The sequence below is a fragment of the Mus musculus genome, chromosome 17, assembly GCF_000001635.26.
Source record: "Mus musculus strain C57BL/6J chromosome 17, GRCm38.p6 C57BL/6J".
Taxonomy (NCBI): Eukaryota; Metazoa; Chordata; class Mammalia; order Rodentia; family Muridae; genus Mus; species Mus musculus.
In genome coordinates, this window is record NC_000083.6 from 29,858,231 (window position 1) to 29,876,798 (window position 18,568).

The 18,568-nt window shown below is 51.6% G+C and overlaps 1 protein-coding gene across 10 annotated transcripts in view; it reads right to left on the reverse strand.

The window, feature by feature from the left end:
* The window catches only part of Mdga1 (MAM domain containing glycosylphosphatidylinositol anchor 1), a 60,628-nt gene that overhangs the window by 30,275 nt on the left and 11,785 nt on the right, over window positions 1-18,568 (reverse strand). The window lies entirely within an intron of this gene.

Sequence of the window (18,568 nt, forward strand, 5' to 3'; positions counted from 1 at the left end):
GACTGCTTAGTGTGTACATCCTTGGTCTCTGTTTAGACTTTGATCTCAATTCAGGACCCCCAAAGATGACCTTGGGGTTTCACTGGGTCTCTGTCCCTCTTCCCAATGTGGCTACATTGAGTAAACCCTTTTCTGCATCCTACGTCGTTTTGTTTTTGTTTTTGTTTTTGTTTTTGTTTTTGAGACAGGGTTTCTCTGTATAGCCCTGGCTGTCCTGGAACTCACTTTGTAGACCAAGCTGGCCTTGAACTCAGAAATCCGTCTGCCTCTGCCTCCCAAGTGCTGGGATTAAAGGTGTGCGCCACCATGCCCGGCCCTACGTTGTTTTTTAATTGGCTTATTGAGGACAGTGGCCAGACATGACTTGGGCCACAATTACACAATGACACTGAATGCTGGGTGGTAGCCAGTTGCTCTGTTAGCTTGGCTTCTCTGTCTTGGTAGCTCCAAGTCTTGGGTGTTCCTGGTGCTACACCCAGCTCCACAATATGGCGACTGTGCCCATCCTCCTTTGTTACTAATGGCTCATGGAGGAGCTCGGGTAACCCATTTCCTATCTCTCTCTCTCTCTCTCTCTCTCTCTCTCTCTCTCTCTCTCTCTCTCTCTCTCTCACACACACACACACACACACACACACACACACACACACACACACAGAGGGAGGACTGGCCATGGCTGTTCTAGCTCTTGGGCTCCCCCTAGGGACAGGCTAAGCCTAAACTTCCTAAACCCCATTTTTGCTTGGCTGCCTACCTCAATTTCTCTTGAGGCCACATACCTATCAGATGAGCAGATCACATGCCTATACTCACTTCTACCCTCTCAGCCTCTGCTTTTTCAATTTAATTTGCATATGTGTGTGTATGTGATGTGTCTGTGTTTGAGTACATATGTGAAGGTGTGTGCACGCATGCGTGTGGATCCAGAGTGTACAGGATGGTGGTACATAGGCCTCATCTTGGCCCCTACACCAGACCCCATGTTGAGAAGGAGTGATTTCACAAGGATTCCTGGGAACAGAAAGCATTAGCTGCTGCGGGGGCTCCTGGGAGGCTCTGTGGAAGAGCTGCATTTGCCTCAGACTTCAAAGCACAAAGAAGACCCATTCTAGTGGCCAGAGGTGAATCCCACATTGAGTGTCATCCAAGAAGAACGGTGGTGATGTCTGGGCCTTAGTTTACCTGTCTCTGAAATGGAGATGCAGCCAGCTCCTAGAACTTACATGGTGGGGAGTATGAACATGATGAATGAAAAACAGGATTGCCACAGGTTCAAAAGATGTGCCCGCCATCAACACAGATGGGACAGATCTAACCAGAGCACTATTCCCAGAGGCCATCAGTCAGCAGGTCAAGAACTTGAAAGAGGATCTCATTCAGCCCAGGCTGACGTCTCTGTAGCAAGGATCAACATTTAAAAGATAAGCTGTGTGTCTTTGGGCAATTGGAGTCACCTCTCTGAGCCTGTTTCCCCACCTAGAGGAGGAAAATGGATGGATGATCTCGGAGGTCTTTTCAACTTGCTATTGATTTTGTAATCAGCGTGTGCGCGGTGCCTGTGTAAAACACACACTGTCCTCCAGGGAACGGGCCTGTCGCTGTCACCATGCCATAAAAATGTGCAACCGTCAACTGTACACATAAGAGATAGATATCTTTGGCCCAGGTCCCCAGGAAACCTCATCAAGCAACAAGCTACCAAGAGATGTCATGCATGCTGGTTGCTGATAAGACCAGGAGGCTGCATGGATGTCTGCAGGAAGCCCGGGGTGCCTCTTGACAAGGAAGACATCGGTTGAACAGGCTTCAATGGAAGATAAGCTATAATCTTGGACGCTGTGGCTTGCCCACAGCAAAGCGGTGTTGTAATGACAGGGGTTTTGGTGGCTGATAAGGAACGACGGAAAAGAGTTACAAAGCTGCACACGCTCAGGGCACAGCCAGCCTGGGCCAGGTGTGGGGCCCCGGCCAGCAGTCACAAGCAGAGCCTGTAGCTTCCTCACTGAAGGCGGGCAGGGAGCAGCCATCACCGATGACATCATTAGGATGGCCCATCTCCCTTGGCCAACATTAGCTACTAAGAAGATCTGAGTCTCATATGGTAGAGTACACTGCAAGAGATCTGAGCCACACTTATGAATGCTAAACAGCTGTGTGGCCCACGGTCCCATAGTTCTCTTGGGGATGGATGTAACAAGAATGAGCTCTCAAGGCAATCACACAGCAGGTCCAAGCATCTCCCAAGGGGCTGGAGATATTTCGTGGTTAAAAGCATGCACTACTTTTTCAGAGGGCCTGAGTCCAGTTCCCAGAATCCACATGCATATACTTGCCCCACCACCACCACACATACCCATAATTACAAATAAACCATTTCTTTAAAACAAAATCATCTAAGTGACTTTTCTTCTTATAACAACAACAACAACAACAACAAAAACCCCTCATAATCAAGTCGTGAGGCTGTCAAGAGTGGTAAAGGGGGACCCAGTGTGATGGTGTGTGCTTGTATAGAGCAATGGGGAGGCAGAGGCAGGCAGAGCCTTGTGAGTTCGAGGCCAGCCTGCTCTACATAGTAAGTTCTATGTCAGTCAAGGGCTATACAAAGAGACCCTGTCTGAAAACAAAAACAAAAACAACCAAAAAAGGGGGGACTGGAGAGATGGCTCAGAGGTTAAGAGCACCGACTGCTCTTCCGAGGTCCTGAGTTCAAATCCCAGCAACCACATGGTGGCTCACAACCATTTGTAATGGGATCCCATGCCCTCTTCTGATGTGTCTGAAGACAGCAACAGTGTACTCACATACATAAAATAAATAAATCTTTAAAAAAAATAAACAAACAAACAGAACAGCAGGCAGTGTCTATCAGCTATATACTGCAGGCTGTTGGACATAGAACTTGTGGCAATTCTCCTGTCTTTGCTCCCCTCTCCCAGTAAGGGCACCTTGGGATGATGCTCTCCCACTATTGTGTCCAAATTGTCCACTATTGTCCACTATTGTTCTAAGGATTCAACTGGAGCACTCAGCCATGCATGGCTTGGGTTTTACCCCATCCCCACCCCTAAGCCATCTCCTCAGCTCACGCTGGTATTTTTACACAACGCATCCTCAGCAAATGTGAAAGAAAGGAACAATGGCCAGGCCATCCCTGCCAATCCTCCCAGGCATGACTTGACAGAACCCAGGCACAGACGTGTCTATAACGCATGGTTTCATTTGTTCAAAATTCAGAACTGCGAAAGCTAACCTTGTAGCGACAGAGGTTTGGCGGTGACTGCCTTGGGTAGACAAGGTATTATTCACTGGGAAGGGAATACCAGAATGTCCCGGGGAAGGTGGGATACAAGCTAGCTGGGTCTGAATACCGGTTCCGTGGTGGCAAGGTATCTGTTTGGACGTTCACCCTGTCTGTTCAGGTTTGGATAGGACGTGCTTCTCTCAGACAGGCTCGTGTGTTGGAAGCTTGGTCCCCAGCTATGGCAAGAGGTGACCGGATCATAAGGATACTAACTTAATGGAACTTAATGGAAGGCCTTTGATAAAGGGACTCAGGCTGTGGCTTGATTTGTATGGACCTGCTTATCACTCGTGTAACCCTGAATTTGTTCCCAGGCACTACATAAAACCAGGCATGAACCCCACACTTAGGAGGCAGAAGCAGGAGATTGAACCGCTTCAAGGTCATTCTTGGGTACGTAGAGTTTGAGGCTAGCCTGGGGCTATTCGAGATCCTGTCTCAAAGCAGAGCTGGGCATGGTTGAGTTCACACATCAGTCATTTAAGTGCCTGTCTTGTACTTGTGAGGATTTGGATTTGAGTTTAATCCCCATAACTCATGGGGTTGTTTGTTTGTTTGTTTTAGACAAAACAACAAAAAAAAAGCTGCTCGTGGTGGTATGCATTTGTAATAACCATGAGCCAGAGCAAACCTTTCTCAACTCTTAAGTTGAATGTCTCAGGTATTGTGTCACAGTGACTAACACACTAAGTTCTACTTCAACGTAAGAAACAATAAAAATGGGCTGGAGAGCTGGCTCAGGTTAAGAGCACTGACTGCTCTTCCAGAGGTCCTGAGTTCAGTTCCCAGCAACCACATGGTGGCTCACAACCATCTGTAATGAGATCTGATGCCCTCTTCTGGTGTGTCTGAAAGAGCAACAGTGTACTCACATACATAAGATAAAATGAGAAACTATAGAAAACCATCTATTTAGCTGTCTGGCATTAATCATTGTAATTAGAGAATCTAGAACTATCTACAACCTCCGCATGAAGAACAGTTGTGTAGCCATTTCCTGGGAACAGAAACAATCCCTCCCTGAGGGAGAAGAGAGACTCCAGCAGATCGCCAGGCAACTCAGAGGGCTTTGGGGTTCACAAGGCCCCTGGGCAAAGTTACTCAGGCAGGAAGAGTTGCTGGAGAGAAGACTCAGGTGGAGGTGGAGGTGGAGGTGGAGGTGGAGGTGGAGGTGGAGGTGGAGGTGGAGGTGGAGGTGGAGGTGGAGGTGGAGGTGGAGGTGGAGGTGGAGGTGGAGGTGGAGTGGAGGTGGAGGTGGAGTGGAGGTGGAGGTGGAGGTGGAGGTGGAGTGGAGGTGGAGGTGGAGGTGGAGTGGAGGTGGAGGTGGAGGTGGAGGTGGAGGTGGAGGTGGAGGTGGAGGTGGAGGTGGAGTGGAGGTGGAGTGGAGGTGGAGGTGGAGGTGGAGGTGGAGGTGGAGGTGGAGGTGGAGGTGGATGTGGAGGTGGAGGTGGATGTGGAGGTGGAGTGGAGGTGGAGGTGGAGTGGAGGTGGAGGTGGAGGTGGAGGTGGAGTGGAGGTGGAGGTGGAGGTGGAGTGGAGGTGGAGGTGGAGGTGGAGGTGGAGGTGGAGGTGGAGGTGGAGGTGGAGGTGGAGTGGAGGTGGAGTGGAGGTGGAGGTGGAGGTGGAGGTGGAGTGGAGGTGGAGGTGGAGGTGGAGGTGGAGGTGGAGGTGGAGGTGGAGGTGGAGTGGAGGTGGAGGTGGAGGTGGAGGTGGAGGTGGAGTGGAGGTGGAGGTGGTACAAGTTGTGCGGGGATCTCCCTGGATGTAACTGCCTCTGAGCTGCCCAGTCTCCTGTAACAGCTATAAACTCAGTTTCACTAAGTGCCTTGTGGGCAAACAGAGATTCATTCACGCCTCCCCAGGAAAACCCACATGTTAATAGCTGATTTGGAAGGAGCAGTGGTGGCACACAACTTTAAAGATTTATTTTATTTTTTTATGTATATGAGTTCACTGTAGCTGTACAGGTGGTTGTGAGCCTTCCTGTGGTTGTTGGGAACTGATTTTTAGGACCTCTGCTTGCTCTGGTCAAGATTTATTATTATACATAAGTACACTGTAGCTGATTTTAGATGCACCAGTAGAGGGCGTGAGATCTCATTACATGTGGTTATGAGACACTATGTGGTTGCTGGGATTTGAACTCAGGACCTATGGAAGAACGGTCTGTGCTCTTACCTGCTGAGCTATCTCGCCAGCCTGGCACACAACCTTAATCCCAGCACTCAAGAGGCAGAGGCAGGTAGATCTCTGATATCAAGGCCAGCCTGGTCTACAGAGTGAATTCCAGGACAGCCAGGGCTACACAGAGAAACCCTGTCTTGGAAAAAAAATGGTTCCAGCTTTACATTTTCCTCCTGGTATAACATCCCTGGTGCCCCCTCTCTCTGAAAAAATGGTTCCAGCTTTACCCCTCTCTCTGACATGTTGCTGTGTAACTCACTGTCTTCCACAGGTCGTGACCACAGACTATGCTCTCTGCCCCCCAGCTCCACACATCCTGGGAAGCCTCCAGGAGCAGCAGTGTCCGCTTCAAAAGGCCAGTAGTCAGGGCCTGTCATAATCTTTTCCTCCATCTGCCCAAGAACAAACGGTCAGGGTTGGCGCCTGCTGGGTGCTGAAGAGACCGGCTCTAAAAGTAAGCAGGGCTCTCTCTCAAAGGGCATGATCAAGCAGGGAAGCAAAGAGGACCAAGGTGGTTTCGGGGAATGTAGGGGGATGTGACAAAGAACCGGAGTGACAGACTAGAGAGAGGAGCAGACTTCTGAAGTCTAGAACTGGCAGCCAGGTCTGCTATCCCCTGCTGGGTGACACAGCTCAAGTTTCTTAACCTTTCTGAGCCTTGGTCTCTTGGCTGTCCCTCAAAACCACCGTGAATGTTCCAAGCAATGTATGTATGCACTGGCCCAAATAACGTAAGCTCCTCTTGAGTGACAGCCCCCCAAGAGTATGAAACAGGGGCAAGAAGAGGGACAGAAACCACCTACTATGGCCCTCTTGCAGATATCAAACTGGAAGGGATATGTCTTGTGAATACGCTAGAAAGTCATCCCGTGGGTTATGCAGGGACTGAAGGTAGGGGGCGCTCTTGTGCTCCTTTGAAGATAGGGGGCGCTCCTTTGGAGCCTGAGTTCAATTCCCCAGCACCCATGTAAAAACCTAGGGCTTGATCTCACTATTGGGGGCTGGGGAAGGGGACAGGAAAAGACGATTGCTGGGTCTTGCTAGCTCAGAGACCATTTTTTCAGCCAATAAGGCAGAAAGTAACAACGGGACACCTAACACTCTCCTCTGGCTTCCACAAGCATGCGCACAGGAACAAATACGTGGGCATATGTTTTATGCTTACACGTGTGTGTAAATAGGCATGCACTCGTTGAATAAATAAAATAAAGTGATATCTGGCACATAGCGAGCAAGCTACCTGAACCATCAGCCTCCACTAAGAAAGACGTGAGCTCCTGGGCACTCTGCCTCTCTACGAGGTGGTATAAAGACCCTACCACCCGCTCTGCACATGCTCAGTGGAAGCATGGTCCTGCCGTGCCCTGCATAGATTTCAGCTCTTTATCTCTGTTCCAAGACAAAAAAAAAAAAAAGGTGTGTGTGGAGGGGGGAGCAAGTCAATGTTTAGCCTCCTTTGCAAAAAGGGAAACTGAGGCACAGGGAAGAAAAACACCTTGACCAGGTCACTCACTGAGACCACAGTGGCCGGAACACAGATCCTAGCATTCTCCAAGCTGCCTTGCAACTCTGTTCACTGTCCTGTGGAATTCCCACCACTTAGTTCCGCGCTGTGACTAAAGTCAGTCAGTGAGGGACTTGGGTGAGCTTGTGACGTGAGTCAGACCTCAGGTCACCCCACAACAGCACCCTCACCACAGTAGCATACTCAGGAAGCACATTTATTCTGCAGTGTTCTACAGAGGGTGTCATCTCAGAAGTGTCCTTATGTGTTGCCTTTTAAAAAAAATTATTATATGTGTATGAGTTCACTGTCGCTATCTTCAGACACACCAGAAGAGGGCATGGGATCCCATTACAGATGGTTGTTAGCCACCATGTGGTTGCTGGGATTTGAACCCAGGACCTCTGGAAGAGCAGCCAGTGCTCTTAACTGCTGAGCCATCTCTCCAGACCTGTTTGTTGCCTTAATGAGCCTATTGCTGTTCCCATTTTTTCAGGTAAGAAGGATGAGGCTCACTCAGCAAGGTTACAAGGTTGTCTGGAAGCCACCACACTTCCTGGGTTTCATTCGTTGGGGATCCAACGCAGTGCTAAGGACTTGGCTCAGGACACCCAGGACACCGGCTCTGGTCAGGTCACATGGGCAGGATCCTTCATCACCCTCCCTCATTGAGACCCCTCTTGCCCTTCCATCTCTGGGAAGGAACATGTTTATTGATCCTTTTATGCACCTAATGTAAACGGACACTCAGTAACTTAGTGGAGTTAACAGTGCTGAAATATTAACAAGCCTTTCTCCCTTAATTAGCTGCTCAGAGAATGGTGTTGGACGTGGGAGACAGCTTCCTGGGGCAGGCAACAGTAGGGTTGCCGCGGTGATCCTGTGACGCCCTTCCTGTGGCCTGTGGGCCTCTCAGGGAAGTGAGCCTTGTCCTCCATGCTCTCAGAAATGGGTTTGGTCTAACCTTCATGTGACCCAGCATTACACAGCTGCCAGAAGCCTGGCTTCTCTGACTGTCAGCCACGGGTAACCCAGGACACTTCCAGAAAGCCTGCTGAGGCTAGAGGTACCTCTAGGTCCATGCTGGGAAGACTGGTTTGAAGCAATCCCATCTCTCTCTCTCTGCCTATCTCCTCTACCCTCACTCTGGGCGAGCCCTCTGCAGAGACAGACACTCCTACAGACTTTTGGCCCCACCAACCCCTAGTCATTGTCTTCCAAGCCAAGCACCCCATGGTCACATTCATTGATCTTCATCTTTCCCCTCCTTCCTGTGCTCCCAAGCCTTCCTATGGCCCAATCACCTTTGACTTTTCCACTTATGGGTCAATTGGTTCTGTAACATTTCTTGAGCCTCCATGATGAACTAACTACCTGAATCCTTGGAATCTCATAGAGAGAACACCTCCTTGGTTAGGATCCTTGGAGCTCTTCAGCTCAGACCATGGTAAAAATCTGCTCCCTACCTCAAGGCCTACTGTGCTGATCAAAGCCACGTCCACCGGACAGAAGGAATAGCTCAGCGAGCCAGTGAAGCCCTTGCCTTGCAAAGCACAGTGACCCCTGGTAGTAACGTCAAAAGCCAGAGTACACTGGCTGGTCTTGTGTGTCAACTTGACACAAGCTAGAGTTATCACAGAAAAAGGAGCCTCCCTTGAGGAAAAGCCTCCATGAGATCCAGCTGTAAGTTATTTTCTCAATTAGTGACCAAGGAGGGAGGGCCCAGCCCATTGTGAGTGGTGCCATCCCTAGGCTGGTGGTCCTGGTTTCTGTAAGAAAGCAGGCTGAGCAAGCCAGGGGGAGCAATCCAGTAAACAGCATCCCTCCATGGCCTCTGCATCAACTCCTGCCTCCAGGTTCCTGCCCTGTGTGAGTTCCTGTTCTGACTTCCTTTGGTAATGAACAGCAATGTGGAAGTGTAAGCTGAATAAACCCTTTCCTCTCCAGCTTGCTTCTTGGTCACGATGTTTGTGCAGGAATACAAACCCTGACTAAGACATAGAGCATGGTGCTGGTAGTGAGTGCTGAGGAGTGGGGAGAGACAAGCAGGCCCCTGGGGACTTGCGGACCAGCTGGCCTTGCCAAATCAGTGGGCCAATCACATGTCCAACCAAGCTCCCCCTCACCTCTGAGCAAGGCACACCTAAGGATGAGCGGCCCGCCATCACCACCACTGATCCCCCAAACAAGCTGGTTTTATATCGACAGATGCACTTACACTGCCCGTTGGCAGAGCGAGAAGCTCCTGGAAGAGGCAGGTCAGCTTACCAACCATCTCTCTGAAAGCAGTGGACAGCTTGTCTGTGCCACAGTCCCTGGGAATGTTCTGTACTTTCTGCGCCTCACTGGAACACACGCAAACCAGCAGGAGGTGGGCCAGGTGAAGCTGGAAAGCAGGAGGTGGGCCATTTGTCAACTACCAGTCAGCAGCCATCCGGGACAACTCCCTCGGCCACCAGGGAAGACTTCTGAATGAGAACCTTTAGGTTCCTATGCATGCAGGGACACCAGTCCAAGCTCAAGGACAAAGTGCAGTGGTAGACAGCACAGGGCAGCAACTAAGAGAAGAGAAAGCAGGAAGGCCCCAACCTCAGGCAGAAGCCTGCTAGATTGAGACTGTGAGTCCTGGGCTGCCTAAGGTGGGTCTGAGGAACAAAGGCAGAACTTTTGGACTTCACAGCCACATGACCCTGGGCAAGTTAATAAACCTCTGAGCCTCAGTTTCTTTAACTGCAAGATGGGCAACATTGTTCCTCACATTCCACCAGGAACGACATCCCTTTGAGGATGGAATGCTGGGCACTAAGCACAGGGATTGGTGCCTGGTAGGCACTCATTTCTGCTCTATTTCCAGTTGGCAACAGAGCCCAGGGCCCTCTGAGAGCCAGTCTCGAAGTTCCACAAGAGGAGTCAGTAGAACTGAATGGGGCGCTATTTTAGCAGGATACTAAAACCATAGCAGCAAGGGAAGCTGAGCCTGGTCACCAGTGAAAGAGCACCCATTGATGTTGGGGGACTAAGGCTGCTGCCTAGTGGCCTGGCTCCGGGATTTGGGGCCAAGCTCACTGGTTTATTCATTCAACATCCTGACTGGTTCCCCATTACCTAGCCCCAACATACTCTGCCATTTTCATGTTTCTCTCAGCCCTGGTCTAAGCCAGGACCTTAGAATCTGATTATAACCCAGTTCTCATTCCTTATAACTATACAGATCTTCCCAGTGGAGATACAGGCTGGGAGGAGACACAAGCCTGAATGTGGTTTCCTGTCCCAACTGTGACCATGATTGCTGTGTGACTTGAAGCAAACCATAATAGTCTAATTTGGAGCCTCAGTTTTCTGACTATAAAATGGGCAAGATGTAAACAGTGAGTGTTAAACATTTTAGTATGGGATATCCTGGGCACAGCATAGGACGTCTGACAGACACTCTAGAAGGACAGATAGGAGGGTGCAGAATGAACCAGACTCACACTACAGCCTGTCTATTCCAGTGTGGACCCTCTTAGCTGCCTGAGTGGCTGCTATCCCTTTAAACCTTGGACACAGGTCCTGGGGATCAGGTATCTCCTGTTGTACCAAATCCAAATTCCCATCTTAGAAGGCAAAGCCTGGTTCAGGCCCTGACAAGAAGCAAGCAAAACAGGGCTGTGCTGAAGCCAGGGAGCCCTGAAGACTCCTGACCCCAAAGCTCAGGAAGTCACCCAACCCCAGAGCACAGGGCTTGTTGGATTTTTGGAAGGTACCTGGGACCTTGAGCCCTTAGACAAAATGGGGCAGCGATGGTTGGGTGGGAATCCTTTCTACTGAATTTTCTGGAACTCAGGGTTAGGGGGAGGCTCTGTGCCAGCTTTTCACTCAGCTAACCCCCCACAAAAATAACATTAGGCTCATGGCATCTGGTTAAAAGAGACATCTAACAAAGTGCTGTGTAAACTGCAAAGCCCCGTGCAGACCTAGTCTTGTTATGATCGTTAGGTGCTGAGAGGTCCAAACGTGGCCCCAGGATATGAAAAGTACGAAATTAAAAAGCACAAGAGCATACCAGGTCAGACAAACACACGAAGACGATCAGAGTCGTGTAGCCAGGCTGTGCATGCGCCTATCCAACTGTCTCAGTGCTGGAAGCTAGACATTTGGGGAGGAGACCTCTGAAGAAATTATTTCAAATGGAAAAATCACTCGCATGAGGATATTCATGGTGGTGTTATTGAAGAGAAAAGCAAATTGGTACCTGCTCGGGAGCTAGCTGCGTAGAAACAGTGACCCAAGCCTGGCCCATCAATGCAGAGGGTGCTACCTGCCCATTAAAGTAGCAGGGCTGAGGGCTCTGTCAATAGCGTGAGACGTGTGCGGGAGATAAAGTCAGCAGAAAGAGCAGAAGGGACGACTGTTTACAGCTATGTAAAAATGTATCGACAGGTATGGGCAGCGAACTCGAATGAATGGTTAATGTTTGATGGGCACAGGGGCCGGCTGCTTCCTGTGAAGTTGTTTAAGTGGTTCATAATAACAATAACAACACTGAAAGCAAAATCAATCTTGCAGCTCGAGAGCTGGCAAGGCCCCAACTCCTGGGATGGAAGAAGAAAGAGGAGAGGCAAAGAAGAGAGGATTAAAGTCTGGAGGACCCTTTCCCTCTCCTCCGGATGCTTTGGGTCCCCAGTGGGGCTCTCCCCCTTGGGATGCTCTGAGCCAACTTCAGGGAGGAACCACAGCCATACTTCCAGAACCTTCCCAAGACCGCCTGCATGTGGAGTCACCAGTGTGTTCCTATAGGCCAGAATGTCACCCTAGCCACCTGGGGCCATGGGAAGGTTCGCTCCAAGGTTACGCTAACTTTTTGCCACCTCTCTAGAAACTGGCCTCTAGAGCCAGCACTCCCACAGGAGCGGGACACACTGTCGGATGTCCTGCTGTACCTGTCAGTCAGGAAGCTCCCAACTCCCCTTCTCCTGTGTCCCATATGCAACCCCCTTGTGACCCTCACCTGATCAGTCTTTGCCTCCTCTACGCCCCTATCACCAGCTCCTGCCTGGACAGTTAAAGCGGCCTCCTGACAGGTCTGCGAGGCCTCCTCCCTCACCCACTAGCCTGCCTCCCTCACCACACAGCAGAAGCAGCAGCGACCTTTAACAGCAGCCGCGATTCCTTCATTCACCCCTGTTCCCAACTCACTTAAACCTAGGCAGTCAAAGTAAGTTCAGCACCGCTGCATTAGTTTGTTTCCTCCCAACTGTGACCAATCACCTGACACGTTACAAGAGGAAGGGCCAATCACCTGACACGTTACAAGAGGAAAGGCCAATCACCTGACACGTTACAGGGCTTGGGGTGGGGTTATTCGGGCTCCAGGTCCTTGTGGCGGTGGGATCATGAGGCCACGCTGAACCCACAGTCAGAACTCAGAACAGCTCACACTTTCTCCGGCTCCTTCATCCAGCCCATGCCGTTAGAGCTGCCTGTCTTCAGGTTGGGTCTTCCTATCCCAGTCAAACCTTTCTGGAATTAGCTTTATTGACACTTCCAGAGGTGTGTCTCCAAGATGATTCAATGACAGCAGACAGTGAGGATCAGCCACCATCCTGCCTTTCTGTCACCTGTCACCTCACATTCTACTGCCCTTCTCCCCATTTCCTTAAGGCAGGTCAAGCCCACTCTTACCTCATAACCGCCGAGGTGCCATTGCCCTGCTTGGTTAAGTATTCCCAACTCTCCAACACTCTCTCAAGCAGTTCCGTTCAAGAGACCTTCCCGGGCACCTCACTTACAGCCACCCTCCGTCCCCCTACTTTGTGGGTTATTTAATAAAACTCACTGGGGTGGGGGGCTGGAGAAATGGCTCAGCAGCTAAGCACACTTGATGATCTTGCAAAGGACCCCAAGTCTAATTCCCAGCACCCACATCAGGTAGCTCACAATTGCCTGGAACTCCAGCTCCAGGGGATTTGACGCCCCCTTCTGGCCTCTGTGGACAGCTGCACTCACATGCACGCGCACGCACGCACGCGCACACACACACACACACACACACACACACACACACATACACACACACTATTTTTAAAAGAAATATAACTCAGGCTGGAGAGATGGCTCAGCAGTTAAGAGCACAGACTGCTCTTCCAGAGGTCCTGAGTTCAATTCCCAGCAACTACATGGTGGCTCACAACCATCTGTAATGGAATTCAATGCCCTCTTCTGGTGTGTCTGAAGACAGCTACAGGGTACTCACATACATAAAATAAATAAATCTTTGAGGAAGAAGAAGAAGGAGGAGGAGGAGGAGGAGGAGGAGGAGAAGAAAGCCCATCCGCATCCAGCCATTTTCTGTTCTCTCTCTGGGTCCCTTCAAAGCAAACATTCCTGAAGAGGGGACATGTTAAATCTCTAAAAGAACATGCTATTTTCTTCTGAGAGCCAGTTTAAAAACAAAACGCATGATGTCTGGGAATCTATTCTCTTTAGCATCCAGTATGTTTATAAACCAGGAAATAGAATGCCTGCCTTCCTCTTCCAGCACGCGCCTATTAGTTGTTTTTTTTTTCCCCCTCCCATTACTGAAAGGTTTCTCTTCCCTGTTTGGGGGCTGTGAATGGCACAAACCGTAGGATCTGATTATAATGCTCACAATGCCCACAAGCCAGCTGTAAATGACCAGGTGGGCGATGGGTGGAGGGCTTGCTCCTGGGGCTGAGGACTCCATAGGAGGCAGCTGTGGGTAGGACATGTGATGGGGCTGGCTCTCAGGAAGGGAAGAAGTGTGGCATTCGCACAAGACCCAGGTGGCCGGTGGATCTGCACGAGGCAGACACACGGGAAGGTTACAGGTATCAGGGATGGTGAGGGCACCTTTCACCTTTCTCCTTTCCAGACCCACAGCCTTAGCCTCTTGCTCTCTATCCCCAGTACTGTGTCACCTGCCTGTACACGGAGCATGCCATGCCTCTCTTCCAGTGGCACTGTGCACGATGCAGCAGGGACTGTGATTGCTCTCTGGGTTCTCTCTCAACCTCTCTGCCATTAAGCCCTCCCTGGACCAGCCACTGGATTAGGAACAGCTTAGCACACAACAATTCTTCTCATAGGTAAAGAAATCGAGGCACGAGGTGAAATGAAACCCTGTCCAAGTTTTCACAACGGCTGAGCCAGGACCGGAACCCAGGAGCCAACCTAGAAGATTCTGCGGCTTCCCTTCAGCCCATACTGCCCCACCACACACACACACACACGCACACGCACACACACACACACACACACACTGCACGCACACACACACACTGCACGCACACACACACACACACACACACACACACACACACACGCACGCACACGCACACACACACACACACACACACTGCACGCACACACACACACGCACGCACGCACGCACGCACGCGCGCACACACACACACACACACACACACACACACGCACACACCCCTCGAGCAAGAGAGATATTATTCACCCGATGTGGTATATTTAGTTGCGTGATGCTGAAATTAAATGCTGGTGGTATCACCTGAGCCTGGCAAGTCACGTGCAGCAGCTGACCTCAGAGCTGCCAGCCGCTGAGGCCGCAGTGTGAAGATCTTCTCCCCTCTTGCCCTTCCTGGGGCTCTAAAGGAGGGAAGGAAGCTGTGAAGGAGGGAGGGGGCCGCCATGCATGTGGGGCCATTTGGCCAACCCTTCCTAGAAGCCTTCCTCTCTGGTTGCCATGGCACCACTTTCTGAGAAGCCTGGACCTGAGGGAGGCCTGTATGCGAAGAGCCTGGAAAGGGACCGCAGTAGCCCCAATCCAGAAGCTTCAGTCATTAGGGTCTCCCCAGTCATAAGAAAGGAGCTGCTCTTTGGGGTCATGGGGGATGTGAGGAGGGCCAGGCAGATGACTGAGGGGACAAGATATGCCTAAGAGCAAAAGGAACAACCAGGAGAAACTGAGGTAGATGGGGAAAGGGGGGTTTCTTTAGCCCGGTGACCAGAGTACATTAGGTGTTTACCCGTAGGGGGAAGGAGGTATTTTTTTCCTCTCTCTCTCTCTCTCTCTCTCTCTCTCTCTCTCTCTCTCTCAGGATAGGGGGTCTCAGGTAGCCCAGGCTGCCCTTGAACTCACTACATAGCCAAGGATGACACTGAACTCCTGGACCACATGCTTCATGTCCCAAGTGGTGGGATCACAGTGCTCATCCACCCAGTCTATGTCCTGTCAGGGATCTAACCAGCAACTCATGCATGCTAGGCAAGCCTCTACCAACGGCTCTACATCCCCAGCCCTGGACGCAGGTATTATTGAAGGAGCTTAAAAGAGACTCCCTGACGAGGCCACCAGCAAAACATTGGCTTTGAGCAAGCCCAAAGTAGGAGCCTGGGTTCACAGGAGCCCTAACGTGCTGGCTGCCCTTTGAGGCATGGCTGTCCACAACCGGTTGGCCATGGCACTTCAGAAGGCAGACCCCTCCCCCAGGCTACTGCTGGGCCCAGCTGGGGACACTGTGGTCCTGCACCAGCCCAGACTCTTTCCTGGCAAGAGTGCCCTGGGTGAGCGCACGCCTGGCACAGGGCCTGGTGCCTGGGAATGATGCTCTGGCGGGTGGCTTTGTGTTTTGTGAAAACCAAACCCACAACCAGGCCCAGGCAGCCAAGCAAAGCCTGCCGGGAAGGCTGGCAGGCCTCCTTCCCAGGCTCCCCCAGGAACTATGGGTAGCACCAGCTGCCACCCTGGCTGGCACTGGAGACCCGGTGGACAAGGCCTGGGTCCAGCTCTGGCCTCCCAGCCTGACCCCCTTCTCCCTGGACTAAATTGGAATAGAAATGAGAAGGAATCGCTCTCCTCTGTTTGAACAAATTGCTATGGATCCCTCACTGTCTCAGGTCAGGGCTCTCGATGGGGGATATTTTCACTTGCCGACTGCTAATAGACTCAGGAGAAGCTGCTGGATCGATTGCGGCCGGGAAAATTAGCCATGAGCTCCGGGCCAGCCTCGGCCTGCCCCTGCCCCCCACCCCAGGCCTCCTGGTGGGGGAGAGGAGAGGGCCTCTGCCCAGCAGGGACCAGAGCCCGGAAGAGACAGGTTGAACCTGGGGTGCTGGGGCTGAGCCTGGTGGCTACCAGGAACTACAATCTGTTGGAGGGCTGGGGACAAAGGTGGCTGATCAGAATCCCCGGGGAGGTCCCCAGGGCACACATCCGTCCATCTGTATGCAGCACCAGTACGCGTCCACGCACACACTCACACGTGCCCGCCAGATTTCCATGTATGAGAGAGAGATAAGAGGCTCTGCGTGAGGCGGCAAGAGCTGTCAGGGTCCATGGTGAGAAACACTTGCCAGTCTCAGGTTTGCCTTCAACAGAACTGGAGGGCGGGGTGGGGCGGGGCGGGGCGGGTGGGGCGGGGCGGGGCGGAGCGGGGGGGCCGGGGGCGGGGAGAAGGCAAGCTCATCACCTGTTTCCTCCTCCCCTCCCAAAGTAAAAAGAAGGAGCCACACAGGGGTATTCTGACTCTGGGACTCAGGAGCCAGCACCTACCGGCCTACATTGTCTGGAAAAGCTAAGGCAAGGTAGGGTGGAGCTTGCTGTAGCCTCTGAATGTATCAGGAGTGAGGTAGTTTGAAAAGGCACTCACATCTGCTGGCTATCCTGCCATGTCAAACACACACGCACACACACACCCATCACATCTCAGTCGAAGTGAGCCCAGGTCCCACTGAGGAGACAGAACAAGGCCACCAGCTTTCTTCACCTGGCCACCAGTTTCTGCGGCTGAAAGACAGAGTTCATATAATGAAGCAGATCTGAGCTGTGTGTAGCATTTATGTGTGACATACGGCAGGTACTCACTAAGTGCTGAATTCATCTGGGGTCCCAGTTGGAAGCACCCCCAAAGGCCAGAGGTGTTCCTCTGTGGTCCCTACGAAAACTGCAGCTATTCAGGGCTGCAGGACAGCAAACTCCTGAAAGATATAGACAGAATTCTGTAGACCTCAAAACTCAGCCTGTTGGGCCAGGTGCTGCGCCCATTTTGACCTGACTTTGAATTCTTCAGAGCTGGAATCCACTTGCAGCACTATCCAAAGTACCCTGGGGGCCCCTGCTTGTCCTCACTAATCCTAACCCCGTCCCCTCCAAAGACAGGTTCACCCTTATCCTCAAATAAAGGGGAAAGGGGCTCTGCAATGGTTCTCAACCTGTGGGTCGCGACCCCTTTGAGGTTGTTGAATGACCCTTTTCCAGGGGTCACCTAAGACCAGCTGCATATCCGATATTTACATTACGGTTCATAACAGTTGCAAAACTACAGTTCTGAAGTAGCCACAGCGGTAAGTCCTCACCACAACACAAGGAACTGTTAAAGTTAGGTCACAGCATTAGGAAGGTTGAAGACCACTGACAGGAGAAACCCACGCCCTGGGGTGAGCAGCTCCAGAAAGAGGCTTGAGCCTAGGGCCTCCAGCTCATCAAATCAGGGCGGCGCTCCATCGACAAAGACCAGGCTGAGGGGTGGTACCTGCTGTCAGTGCCCCGTGTCCCTCTAGCCATTCACTGCGTGGAGCTTGGCACCACCCCGGCCACTACAGCTAATGTTCCTTTGTGCTCGGTGGACTCAGAGGTCAGCCTTACCAACAGTCCTACAGAAGGGAAGAATGCTTGGCCAATGGAGGAAGCAGAGGTGGGTGTGTACCCACCCCAGGAGGAGAGGCGGCTACAAACCAGAGCTCTCCAGAAGGACACAGGGGAAACTGGTTTAATCAGGCTCCTCAAGGGAGGGGGTAGCCCTCATTTCCAGAGTTCACTTCCCTGCTTCAACCCATGCTACCTAAAACTTCAGCTCCAAGGGAGCTATGATGGCCTATGGTGTCCCCCGCTGAAGCATCATGGCTATAACCATGTTCGCACTGTGTCTAATCAACCCCTTCCCTTACCCCAAACACTGGCAACCTCTGGATACCCCTGTACCTGAACTACCTACTCATTAGGACTGGGCCTGGACTTCAAGCAGAAGGTATAGCTTCTAGGCCTCCCCAGCTGGAGATGGTGCTGTACCCTGCCGGCTGGCTGTTGACTGCATGGTGGATCTTGTGGGAAGTGTATCAGCAAGCTCCTGTCCCACCCCACTCACAAGGAAGCATTCCATTAAGGCTTCCAACATCCATCCCACCCGACTCAAAGCAAGCACATCACCCCATCTTGGGGCGGGGGGCAATGAGGCAGTGGGAGATTTGGAATGGAGTTCAGGGGCAAGGAGAGGCAGGAATTCATTAATACCATAGTGACATACCAAAGAGGTGATGCAGGATACTGAAAGAGATTCGAGAGAGTCCCTCTACATGGCTATAGATGTCAGCCTGGTCACATGATGGCTGTGTGGTCTTCACACACTTTTCTTCTCTGATCTTAGCTCTTTTCCTACAGAGATCCAGATGTGCTGGGTTGCACGAGGCTACAGTGGTGTGGCTGAGCCCTGATGCCTGCATGAGGCTATAGTGATGTTTGCCACACCCTCTAGTGCTTCTGCCGTTGCTCTATGGGGAGCCAGCCTCACTGCACAGGTCTTTCACTGATGCAGGTTGATAACCCG